The 11,215-nt window shown below is 48.0% G+C and overlaps 1 pseudogene; it reads right to left on the bottom strand.

The window, feature by feature from the left end:
- Positions 1–261: 261 nt before the first annotated feature.
- LOC129150204 (stAR-related lipid transfer protein 7, mitochondrial-like) lies at positions 262–6,185 on the bottom strand (annotated as a pseudogene).
- Between the last annotated feature and the right edge of the window lie 5,030 nt (positions 6,186–11,215).

The following is an 11,215-nucleotide window of genomic DNA, read 5'->3' as shown; positions in this document are numbered from 1 at the left end:
TACTGCAACTGTCTCCTGGGGGTGGGGCTGGCGAGGCTCAGACCCAGCTAGAGAAGCTGTCACTACAGAATCCGTGGCCCTTATTCTCTGTTTTGATACAGAACAAAGAAGGCTCTGAATGAAGCCAGACACCAGTTATTGAATTACCTTGCACTGGTAGTTACAGCAGATGTTTTCTAGTACCTGTCCCCATTCTGTAGCAGAGTGATAGGGATGGAGACAGGGCTAGAAGCAGCCTGTATCTACTTATCCCAAAGTCCTTCAGGCATACTCGATCCGGGCAGGGCCACAACTACCCTCATTCTTCCACTGGGAATACAGGGTGGTGGCCTTGGCTTCCCCCATTTCCACATGTGATGTAGTCCTTTACTTTGATCTCCATGTTCTTGGCTTTCAGAGTGGCCATGTGCAGCTTCCCCAGGAAATCTGGCATAGCACTGGAAACCATACAACTCACAGCAGTGAGGAAACACAGTCTGTGATTGTCACTGTATGGCCACAAGGCGTCAAGTGAGTTGTGGGGATCGTAGCCTTTGGGATTCACATGATCTGACTCTTACAAATTCTGGAGACTCCAGCACACTAGGGTGCTCCACAGCACATGACACCAACACCATCCCAATGTTTTCCTGATCCACGCTGTTCCGCCAAACATAAACATCATCCCCCCGCCCCCCTAGTATAGTGGATAAGGAAAATATGAAGAATCTCTAAACCACTAATGACGTCCCCTCTCAGTCACTTCCAACTTGATTGCCAGGGCATCCCACTTTTTTTCTGTACTCTGTAACCAGCTGAACATCGAAGAACTGCTGGGGTGTCACATCTGTGTAGGTTCCAAAAACTCTGTACTGATAAAGATGGGTGCCTGTAATAGGGCACCACCGCAGCCTAAAGTGATTCTTATCCATCACCATCTCCCTTGGTTCCTCTTTGCCCCAGGAATCTTCCTTCCCTCCTGTTTGAGATTTTGGTTCTGGAGGGTGGTGCTCAGCCTCAGGGCTCAGGAACATTGCCTCCAACCATTTCGTCTCATCAGTGGATCTCTGCAGCTCCTGCTCCTGGATCTGCTCTTTGTCTCACATGAAGATGCCTGCAACCTCACAGTCATGGCCCAGGCATGTACAGGCGGCCAAGGAGGATGCAGCAGGCATATCTGAGCAGAGGCGACCATAGAGTTGCACCTTCTATGACTTTCTTCAATGTTTCTTTTCCTACATCTTTGTCTAATACTTCCCTGTCACTGTGTTCCTTAATTGTAGGTTACCATTATTGGCATCTGTGGCTTTCTCTAGTGTTTCCTTAGCTTTCTGTCTAAAAAGGATATTCCCCCTTGCTCCTCTGACAGTCTTTCCATTTTAATTCACCATGATTTGAGAAAAGGATGTGCAAATGTCCTCTGCAGGTGTGATCATCTAGGTTCCCTGACAATTTCAGCGAGCAAAATGTCTTTTCTTCCAGTTATTTCATTTCAGCATTTTCTGCTAACTTTTGTCTTTCTTCTTGCTCTGTTTAGCTCATAGTTTAGCTTCCATTTTAGTTTGCTTTCTTTATTATTTCTTGCAAAGTAATCATCCTTGAAAAGTGTTAGGAGATCTGTCGTCGTACCTTTGTTTAGGGGTCTCCATAAGCTTTTTCACAGATTTAGTGCTGCGAAGCACAGCAGATATTTATCCATTCAATGCTTTGTGCCATGTTCTTCTCATCTGAATATTTAGTACTTGACCTTTAACTTCCAACTATTCTTTTGTCATTAAGTGTTATATCAGTAGGGAAGCTTTTAAAAAGATCGGCTTTTCTCTTTTTGCTTTTGTCTTAAGCAGATCTGTTTTACATTATGTTTATACTCATCAGTAACTTCAGGTAGGGGTTTTTCTGGAGACCTTTGGAGTTCAGTTTTATCTTCACTTATTTCCAGTAGTTCTGCCTTTGATTTGTTCAATGCTTCTACTGTTACAGTAAAGTCTGTTATATGGTTTAACCTATTGAATTTGATCATTATTTCGAAAGGTCACCAGCCTTTATCCAGTATGATATGTTCCATTAAAAAATTGTCCTGTGGCAAATTGAAGTTACAAAATAATACTCAATTTGATGACAGATTTTGGCCTCCAGAGCAGCCATTTTTTCATCACCATTTTCGGCCATTGTGGCTATACAGGTGGCTCCAAACCTCTGCCTTCAGCCACTTTGGAAGGCGGTGAAGGTAGGACGCTTTAAAGATGCACACAGTGAGGATGTGGGCAGCTTCTGTCAAAGACCCTACCAGGGACCCATCCCAGTGCAACCATTGGCTCACTTGGGTCCCAGCCAGTGCACAGAACCCCAGGCTCCAGCATTCCTCCCAGGGGACCCAGTGCATGTGCCAGATGCAGCCCATTTTGGCACAGGACCCTTTTATATATTTTAATTGCAGTATTAGAGTCAATTTCTCAGCAAACCTCTCAACTGCTTCTTTTTTCAACTTGTTTTTGAACTAACCTTGTGAAAAGAACACAGAGGCAGCAATTTTGTTTTCCATGTTTTCTGCCGCTCTGGAGCCATAGGTTCAGTGGCTCTCTGTTTCTGGGTGTGGGACCAAGGGCGCCGCTTTAGGGGCCAGTTCCTGGCAGCAGGAAGGGCGGTGAACCTAGCCCAGTTCATGCAGCTCCCACCTTCATATTTTCAATGTTTAATTAAAGATGGTAGCACACTAGCCTTGTTCCTAGCTGAGAAGTCATCGTGTGTCACATCTCCTCCTGTGTCGGCTCTCAGGTACTCCAGAGTGGAAGGTCTCCTGCAGTCCTTGCTACGATGACCTAACTTTGCATTCCTTTGCAGTGTATTGGGATAGGAATTTGTTCACTGTGTCTGCTATGGTGTGCTTGTTAAGCTTGCCTTCACGGGCAAAAGAGAAAGTTTTTTTTTTGTATGTATACAAATTGGCTTAGGTATCAGTTCTTCCTATGTATGGGAAGCAATCTCAGGAAGTTTCCATAGTTAAATGGTGGCTCTTAAAGAACCTATCCTGTGATCACTTCCAAGAAATTAGAAACCCAATCTAGAGTAGTAATATAACCCCAACTCCTGAATATTGAAAATTTTCTCCTACTTGCAGTTGACACCTACTGTTTATTGGCCCTGTGTCAACAGGAGAGGTATTTAATCTTAGTTTCTCTCTGAGCCTGACTTTCTTCTAGGGTAGGTGGGTGATATTTCATGACCCTCAGTATGTGTGAGATGAAATGAGATTATAAATATGAAGCTTTAGTACAGCTGGAGATGAAACACCTGAAAATATAAGAGACATCCAAACCTGTGCAGAATTTTTGTGAGTTTATTTAAGCCAAAATTGTCGATAGTTGTCGGGAAGCAAAATCTCAATGGACTGAGATAATACTCCAGAGAATGTCAGTTTTGTACTTCATTTAAAAAAATATTTTATTGATTTTTTACAGAGAGGAAGGTAGAGGGATAGAAAGTTAGAAACATCGATGAGAGAGAAACATCCATCAGCTGCCTCCTGCACACCCCCTACTGGGGATGTGCCTGCAACCAAGGTACTTGCCCTTGACTGGAATTGAACCTGGGACCCTTCAGTCCACAGGCTGACAGTCTATCCACTGAGCCACACCGCTTAGGGCTGTACCTTATTTTATTATACCTTACAATCAAAAGAGGAGATGTTTGAGGGTTACATGAAATCTATTGGTGGTAGGTTAGGGAGGCAGGAGAAAGCAAAGCGGGGAAACTTCTGGGATAAAAAGTGAAATGAAAGACATAAACTTCTTTTATATTGGTTGGTATAGGATGGTTAACAGTCAACAGTTAATAACACTGAGGGGATTTGTGGTCTCTGTAGAGTGGTGCCTATGCTTTGAGGGGTCCGGAAAAAGGAAAATTACTTTGATATTCCAATGATATGTTATCATAGATGTAAAAATAGACTCAGTTGAGGTAAGGATTGACCTTTGTCAGGGAAAATACTGGCCTAGGACATGACTACTCACCATAAACTGCTCTTAGTTAAAGATATTTTAATTTCAGACCTTCCTTTGTGGTTGCTTTTGGTCTCTGTGTTTGCAAGGCCGCCATGCAGGCCTTCCCTGAGCTAGTCAGGTTACCATGAGGCTCCTTTTTGTCCAGGTAGCACAGCCGCCTTCTTTGTAGGATTGGGGTCTTGACCCAAGTCAGAGAACCACTGCATACTTCATAAATATAACTAGACAGAATGAGTGAAAATAGAAGTGGTGAAAAACAGAAAGGGAATTTCTGGAGTGAAGTGGAGAAAAGACGAGAAAAGAGTAGATGGGGAAGAATACCAGGAAGTTGTGATGGGGCAAAGTGGGGAAAATCCAGTGACTTTTCTCATCCACATTATAGTCCGGGAGAATGCAGACCTTCCACATCTGGGACTGCTTTCCTATCTCTCTAGGCCTGAGTCCTCCTGATTGTTGTTAGAATTTATATATTGGAATAGCTCCAGTATCACATTATTTCTGCACTTTCATGCTTGTGTATTCAGACTTGGGATTTTCTGAGTCAGGCTGTTTTGTATATTTAAAAGGCACCTAAAAAGTCTTGGTATTTGTAGGCTGTCGATGTCACTGCAGCTTCAGGCACCTAGTCAAAGTAGGTCTATCATTGTGGGGAGCCCTTCCTGTTGTGCATAGGCTCCTCCATGATCACATGAGCTCAGATACACGTTCTTTGATGTGAGCTCTACTTCTGCTACTACGCAGCTACAATGGTGCGCTGGACCATCCCCTTCCCCCCCCCCCCCATCCATGCTCTACCTCAAGAGAGCTGCCCTGCTCTCCTCGTTGGCCCCGGTCCCACCCCCGCTCCCCGCTCTCCGGATTCCTGGCTGCCCTGACTTCCACTGCAAACCTCCAAGCCCTGCCACTGTGCCTCCTTGCCCCTCCCTGCTTTTGCGCATCTGCCTTGGGGCGTACCAGCCTGGCGCTCAGCCCAACTCAGGGAAAGCTGTGATTCTGGAGTGGCCAGTGACTGGCCTGGCCTCAAGTGCTCCTGTCCTCTGCTTGGTTCCATGCCCATCTCTTCCAAAAAGCCTCAACACCGCACACCATCCCTCTTAGCAAACTGAAAGTAACCTATCTGCCTTTGATGCGCTTGCATTTTATGCTTGTAACAGTTTTTTCCTTGAAGTGATCTGTGTGAACAGTGCCATGACTACCCCCGCTAGTTGCAGATCTTTTAAGTCCCCAGAAACTTGGGAGAAGAAAGGTCTAATCATTTATTCTCCAGCAAGCAAGGGCAGCCAGGCACTTAGGTGACCTACGCCTGTCTCAAGGTTTCTTTTATTCTATTTTTCCCGTGAAGACTTGTAAAGTTCCCAGGAGCCCAGACTTTCTCCCAGCACATTATTGTTCCATTTTATGCCAATTATGCCATCACATTATGGGGGCCAGAATCCCTGTTATCCTCCTGTGAGCTCTTGTCATCTTTGTGAATCCCGCAGAAGTCTGTTAGACTGTCAGCTCCCTGGGATGTAACTCGGAGCGGAATTCATCTTTGTTCCCAGGGCACCTGTACAAGGCATTTGCTACTGTAATCACTTGTTTTTATAAGTGACGCCTAACACTCCCTACAGCCTGTCTCCCTTCCAAGCTGTTTTCACGTATTATACCCTTACCGCTGCGACGACCCTTCGAGGCAGATAGGACACCTGCCCTGTTCACACCTGTCCCTCATCCTAGCCCTGCCCACTCTATGCCCCGCCCTCACGGGCATTTGCGCATGCGCCCGGGGGCAGGCCGGAAGATGCATGTCTCGGCCGCGGCCACCCGGAAGCCTGACTGGAGGGAGACCCTATGATGGCGTCCACTGTGCCTGGTCTCCCGCCCTCCCGCCCTCCTTTCTGCTGGTCTCAGCATTGTTTGAGGCCCTGCTCTTCCTTCTAGGCCCAACTCTTCCCAAAAGCGTCCTTGAAGACTGGCCTCCCCCCTTTGTTGCGACTGGCCTGCCGCCATTACAGGTACTGGGCGAGCCGCGCCTGTCGCCATTACAGGAGCCGGGCCTGCCGGGCCTCCCACCATTACATGAGACGTGCCTGCCGCCATTACAGGTACTGGGCCTGCAGGGCCTGCCGCCATTACAGGAGCTAGGCCTGCCGGGCCTGCCGCCATTACAGGAGCTGGGCCTGTCGCGCCTGCCGCCATTACAGGTGCTGGGACTGCCGCCATAACAGTAGCCGGGCCGGTCGCGCCTGCCGCCATTACAGGAGCCGGACCTGCCGCCATTGCAGATGAGGGGTCTTCACACTCAGCCGCTTTTACATCCTCCTCATCCTTCCCCACCCCTCGCCTAAAAAGCCTCACTGCAGCCCACCATCCTGCCTCCTCCCCAAAGGTGAAATGAACCCTCTGCCTCTGAAATGTTTGCCTTTTATACCTTTAACGTTTATTTTCCTTTTCCTTGGGCTGAGCTGGGTGAACAGTGCTCTGACTTCCCGCACCGGCCATAGCCCTTTTAAGTCCTGGGAAAACTTGGAGAAGTAAAGTCTACCCTGAAAAGCAGTATCTGAAGACACTTTATTCTCTTCCAGCAGGAAAGGAACGTTTCCAGCCGGGAAGTCACAGCTTGGTGACCTAACACTGTCTGCCTTAAGGTATGTCTTATGTTTTAAATCAGCACTTGTTGAGTTCCCAGAACTTACCTTTCTCCCAGCACAGTGTTGCTCCAACTCTGACAATCACGCCATTCCTCACTGTTTTGCTAGAATGGCAGGTGAGGACTGGGGCGGGGCAGGAGAGGTAAGACCCGGCACACACCAAATGGATGGGAACCATTGGCAGGCTTTGTGTCCCCAGGATCCTTCCCAGCTTCCTGAGCCCTCGTCTTCTTTCCGAATCTCTCAGAAGCTATCCTAACCGTTTGACTTTTCTCTATTAGATTGTCAGCTACCTGGGGTCGAAGTCGATGTCAAACTCATCTGTGTCCCAAGGCTCCCGGCACATGGAAGTTGCTATTGTAAGTACTTGGTTTTGTAAACACCACCAAGAGCCCGTCTGGGTTTCATGCTACTTTCACATATTCTATCTTTGCTCCTGTGCCAACCCTTTGAGGCAGATGGGAACCTGCCCTTTCCAAACTCACCCCTCACCCCAGTCCTGTCCATGAAAAGTTTGCTTTCTGTTCCCTGACCCCTGACCCCTGTGGGTATAGGAAGAAAAATATGAAGCCACCTCCCTTTTGCTGCGAAGGGGAGAGCTTGTCCTTACCCATAACATTGTCTGGCAGCTCTTCACTTTCCGGGGGCGTGTAGATAGCAGTCCTCTGACTAGGGGGCTCCCGCCGCTCCCGTCCTCCTCTTTCTCTGGCCTCCTGTTCCACATGCAAGGGGAGTGGGGCACTGGGGGTTCGGGACTGAGTCCGAGGGGTTCGGCCCAGGTGTCTGCTGCGAGATCGGCTTCGGTGATCCATGTTGAATAAACAGCCACGCAGCCTCAGTGAATTCTAGGCCCTATGCTGGGCCTCTACGTTTGGGAACTGGGAGAGGAAGCTTGGGTAGAGAGTTATTTCCTAACAACTCTGCTCTGGGCCGAGCTGAGGTGCCCCAGTTGGCAGCAGGGGTTGCCCACCACGTGGGCCTGTGAACCTCCTGCCCACTGGAGAGGCCAGATAGGCCAGCTCCCCAGCACCAACGGTGCGCCCCTCAGTTCCAGCGGAATCCTTGGGCAGTTGAGGTTCTGGAAGGCAGTTTGCTGTGAATCCTTCTGTCCAATGATATTTCCTGAGTGCCGCCGCCTCAGGCAGGCATTGTGCTGTCACAGTGGCAGGCAGTCACAGGGAGCTTGGGCAGGGGCACTGCCCCCACGGCACTCACCAGCCACCTGGAGCCTGTTACCCATGTGAATAGTATAAAACCATCAGGCACACAGGGGTGGTTCTATATATAGAATGCACCTGAGAAACACCTGGGGCGATGAAAAACATTCAAGTGTATGGAACCCGCCCCAGAAATGATGTCAAAGTTCTGGGGAGCGGGGTGGTCCCAAGTGTCTATGGGTTCACAAACGATGTGTCGGTGAAAACCCACCCCTGATGGAGGTTAATAGCACAGGTTTGGCGTCAGCTGGTTCTGGGTTCCAATGTGAGTTCTACCGCCGCTTGTCCCTGTGGCCTTGGGAAGGGTATGGAAGCTCTCTGAGCCTGAGTTTCATCTGTAGATGGGTGACTGACGTTAATACCTTCCCCATGTGACACTGAAAGGATAATGAGTTGATGATATAAGTGTAAAATCTAACTTGGAAAGTGGGCCAGACTTAGGGACTCACTTCTAGTGCTCCCGACAGGAGGAATGCTTTGTGCCTTCTGAGTTCAAATCATAAAAAGGATTGTTTCTGTCTGTCTTGCAGGGAGATTACTTTTTGTCCATCCATTTTTTTGAGATGAAATTCAGATAACATTATCCTTACAAAATATGCAATTCCGTAGTTGTTAGGGTAGTCATATTGTTCTGCTTTGTGCTCACTCCTGTCTAATTCCAGAAGGTTTCTATCACTTCCCAATAGAAACCTCATGCAGGTCAGCAGTGAATTCCTCCCTTTCCCCAAGTCGCTGGCAAAAACAAATCTGCTTTCTTTGTATATAGACTAGAGGCCCAGTGCCCTTCAGCCTGGCCTGCACCCTCTCCCAGTCCGGGATCCCTGGGGGGATGTCCGAATGTCGGATTAGTGGGCCTAAGCCGTCAGTCGGCCATCCTCAGCATGGCCATGGAGGCGGGAGAGGCTCCCACCACTGCCACTGAGCTCGCCAGCCATGAGCCTGGCTTCTGACTGAGTGGCACTCCCCCTGTGGGAGCACACTGACCACCAGGGAGCAGTTTCTGCGTTGAGTGACAGCCCCCTGGTGGTCAGCGTGCATCATAGTGACCGGTCATTCCACCATTCGGTCATTTGTATATTATTCTTCATTATGTAGGATATACGCTGTAGATGAGGCCCCCTAGAACCATTAGAAATGGACAAAATTCACTGTTAACTCATTCTCAAGTTGCCCCCACTTAAAATCCAATTGCCCCCCTGTGGGCGTGTGCTGCACCTTGGGAACCCCTGGGCTGGACACTTTTCCTCTCTGAGCTGCATTTCTGAATACATATGTATATTTCATGGGATTTGTAATCTCTTCTCCGCCTACCTCGCTGGGTTGTCATGAGGAGGTTCTGAGCTGATAAACCTAGAAATGTTTCATCAAGTTAGTGATGTGTAAATGGGAAGGGATTGTTATTTTTAAGCCCACGGGAACTCTGGCTGGTGTCAGGTGCTGATTAGGGGGGGAGGGCCTGATTGTTTCCTGGGACAGTAGGTATGGAAGCTTTGCAGAGGGTTCCGCAGGCCTTGGAGGGGCGGGCTCTGCCCTGTATCAGTGGTTATCCTTGGGGCGTTATGGGAGGCTGCGAGGCCAAAGTGGGAGTACCTGTCCAACCTTCCCGCTTGGCACCTTTCTTTAAATTGTAGTGGCTGTTCTGCAGCTGTACCTGCTCATGGCGGGGCTCTAATCTCCTGGAGTGGGATGGGGGCCGAGCCATCGCATGCCAGGCCGGCTAGGAGGGCGGGTTTAGTGATGCCCCCAGCGAGGTTCAGGGGATTCTGCTGTGGAGATGGAGCTGCTGCTTTGGGGGTGGGGGAAGGGTCTGATCCTGGGGAGCTGCTCAGGCCTGCCTCCACCCGGGTCTGGAGTTGTAGGGCGGAGACATGTTCCTGACCCCAGCCGAGGGGGCCTGGCAGTGGTGGGCCATGCAGCCTGGGTGCCTTAGGGGCACTGAGGGGTGGGTTCTGGCGTGCTTTTGTTGTGGGTGCCCTTGGCGGGGGTGGTGGGGTAAGATATCAGAAGTGGGAGGTGTGGGCTGCAGCTGTCCCCGAGGCTGGGTCGTCTTCTGTCTGGTCAGGCTCCTCTTTCCCATGGGGGTGCGGGGGCTGGGTTAGGGTGTCTGTGCTCAGGGATTGGAAGAGCTCCCTGTGCTGTTGGATCTCCTTCTTTGCAATCCAGGCTCCTGTCAGACACTCTCCTCAGACCCTAGGAACTTGACTCTAGCTGCCCACCCCTTCTTCACGCACATCTTCCCGCTGGTCTGTGAATATGAAAATTGGTCATTACTGGGACACCATAATGGACAATTAGCATATTACCTCTTTATATGTATAGATTTGCCTATTGTGGATATTTCATATAAATGGAATCATACAATGTGTGTCCTATTGTATCTGGCTTCTTTCACTTAACTATAATGTTTGCACATTTCATTTATGTTTAAGTATATATTGGGACTTCTTTCTTTTTATTGTGATAAATATATATAATACTATATTAGCCATTTTTAAGTATGTAGTTAAGTGGCATTAAGTACATTCACATTAATGTGCACTTATGTGTATGATCTTTCCCCAGAATTTTTCATCTTTCCAAATTGAAACTATTGCCTCTAAACAATAATTCCCCATTAACCTCTCCTCCCTGCCCGTGGAAACCACCATTGTACTTTTTGTTTCTAAATTTTTCTACTCTAGGTGCCTTTTATAAGTAGTCATAACAATAGTTGTCCTTTTGTGTATGTCTTCTTTCACATAAGCTTAATAGTTTTTTTTGTTGTTTTTAAAAGGGAACATTATTTATTTATTTTTAAATGTATATATTCTTTATTGATTTCAGAGAGGAGGGGAGAGGGAGAGAATGATAGAAACATCAGTGATGAGAGAGAATCATAGATGGGCTGTCTTCCTGCACCCCCCATACTGGGGATCGAGCCTGTAACCCGGGCGCATGCCCTTGGCCAGAATTGAACCCGGGACCTTTTAAGCAGCAGGCTGACACTCTATCTACTGAGCCAAACAGGCCTGGGCTAATCTTAATAGTTTTTATTATTATGATTTAAATTTTTTTTTTTTAGAATTAATAGGTTTTTAAAAAATATTGAGATTTTTCCAAAGAGGAAAGGAGAGGGATAGAGAGAGAGAAACATTGATGAGAGAGAAACACCCATCAGCTGCCTCCTGCACACCCCCCACAGGGATGAGCCCGCAACCAAGGTACATGCACTTGACAGGAATTGAACCTGGGACCTCTCAGTCCGCAAGCTGACGCTCTATCCAATGGGCCAAACAGGTTACGGCTAGGCTTAATAGTTTTAAGGTTCATCTATGTTGAGGCACGTATTGGATGAACCTTGAAACTAATTAGCCACTCCTTTTTTAAAAAAAATGTTTTTCTAGAT

This window comes from Eptesicus fuscus, chromosome 1, assembly GCF_027574615.1.
Source record: "Eptesicus fuscus isolate TK198812 chromosome 1, DD_ASM_mEF_20220401, whole genome shotgun sequence".
Lineage (NCBI taxonomy): Eukaryota > Metazoa > Chordata > Mammalia > Chiroptera > Vespertilionidae > Eptesicus > Eptesicus fuscus.
The sequence above is the reverse complement of the archived record's forward strand: the minus strand, read 5'-3'. Positions and strand labels throughout refer to the sequence as shown.